The sequence below is a fragment of the Apium graveolens genome, unplaced genomic scaffold, assembly GCF_009905375.1.
Source record: "Apium graveolens cultivar Ventura unplaced genomic scaffold, ASM990537v1 ctg8032, whole genome shotgun sequence".
Classification (NCBI taxonomy): Eukaryota; Viridiplantae; Streptophyta; class Magnoliopsida; order Apiales; family Apiaceae; genus Apium; species Apium graveolens.
The window spans coordinates 11216-13458 of record NW_027420835.1 but is presented as its reverse complement, the minus strand read 5'-3'; positions in this window follow the sequence as shown (position 1 = coordinate 13458).

Sequence of the window (2243 nt, the reverse complement as noted above, 5' to 3'; positions counted from 1 at the left end):
TATAAAAATAAAAGTAGGCATGTCCTAATTCATAAAAGTTATATGTTGTTATTGCTTATAAACTAGTTTGATACACTTGCGAGATAAAAACAAACACATTCCTACTCAAACAGGTTTGGAATTTACTGGTTCAAGTTTGTTTTCATTCAAACTCTTTGGTTCCCTTGAAGCACGTAAGGAATCCAGGCTCCAATTATATTTAGTAGTAAAAAGTTTTTACATAGTTGTTGTAAATAGATTTAGGCGATGTTGAGGTGTTAGGGTGTTGTAGAGCCAAAGATATAAAACAATCTACCTGGTAAATGAGGTGGAGCCAAAAATTGTACTACTTGTATTTGATTTGCTAAAGCACTTGAGCTTATTGGTTAGGAGATCTTATAATTTATAAAATATTGGGTAAATGATGATATCATGCTTATGAACTTGTTCATTTTTGTGTATGAAGCACCTTCTTAATTATTTTATCCGCAAGCAGTTTGCTAATTGTGTGAAACTGTGCTTGGAGTCGTTTGCTTATTTATGATCACAAGTTCACCTTGCAAGGAGTCATTCAATATTATTAAAGTACTACTGATGAATTAGATATATGATGTGCAAATTGACTTATCTCGGAAGCAGGAACATATAAAGGTTCACTTCAATATGTATGAGGGTAAAACAGAAAACACCACTTTAGTTGTGGATGAGATTATGATGATAAATCACATATTCGTTCATGGTTAAAAGCATCAATGCCTAGGGAATAAACTAAATTGAATCAAACAAAGTGAGCACACCTCACATTTATATTTTTCATAAAATATTTCAGGTTATTTACAGGAGAGAGATTGTTGTATTTATTTAGTTTACCTGGAGTCTACCCGTGTTATATTCCCCACCACGTCATTCCATACACAAACATATTTGATAGCTTGTCTGTTGATAATATCTTTCGTATGGGCTACAATTTATGTGTTCAATACCGTGCTTTGGAAATCCTTGTATTAGCAAATTCTCTATGGTCTGCCCAATTTCTTCTTTTATTGTATTTTTCCATATATTTGTATATTTTATTCTTTTTCTGCATCAGTCATAGTAATTCATTTCTATCCTTTTAGGTCGAGACAGTGACATAATTTGGTGTTATTTTCTTCTTTTTGCTCTAGGGCTGCAGTTCTCCACATCAAAGGTTAGTTGATATTTGTTTGTTTTTTTGCCCTGTACAAGCTGAGCTACATTGAATTAGTGTCACCACTGGTTCCTAATTTTATATCCTTCTAATGATAGCTAAAAGTTGTTTGAGCAGTCGTGGTTATGGGAGGCCTGCTTCAGATATTCAGGTTTTTATATAAAATTTCTAATCACACTGGTGTTATCTTATTAATAATTATTTCCCAACTAGTTTTTTATACATCAGTGATCTTTTTGTTATATACGTTTGAACTGTTAGTCTTCTGTTCCTTGGGTTTTTATATGCTTCTGCAGCAGAATGATTTGATTTAATATCTTGCTTATAGTTTGTTAATATATTAGCATATATTAATCCTGTCAGACTTGTTATGTGCTGCTGCAGAGAGCATATATGCCAACAGTAAGAAAGACCAAACTATCGCAATCTCATCAACTAAAACTAGTACTACAGAAAGTAATACATCCACTTCCAAACTTGAAGAGGAACTTAAAATTACTTCTCGGCTTCAAAAATTTGCATTTAATGATCTTAAGATGGCCACTAAAAATTGTAGGCCTGATAGTTTTCTTGGTGAATGGGAATTTGGTTGTGTATTTAAGGGGTGGATCGAAGAGAATGGGACAGCACATGTGAAATCTGGAACTGGTGGTGCAAGTGGAGCAAGGAAAGCACGGCCTTGATACTTCTGCATCTCTTAGTTATATTGTAATATTTTGTTATTTTTGTGATCAATTATAATTATTATACTTATCATGTTTTGTTAGATTTTGACCAAAACAAGTAATCTTATCCATGTATCTATGTTTTGTCATAATAGTTGAAATTGTATGACTTTAAAGTTTATTCACGTAATTTTTGTGTATTATTTTGATTTCTTTGGATGAAATTGATTAAAACTGGGAGGTCTTTTTAAGTAACAAGCTATTCAAAAATTACCACTAAAAATGTTGCCTTTGCCTTATAAAGTGTTGGCAAAAATAATTCAATTGGTGTAGCTATAACGTGATGAGGTGTTGCCAAAATAAGAAATGTTAATCGAGCAGTGTTGCCATAAATGGAGAAAGATGTTCCA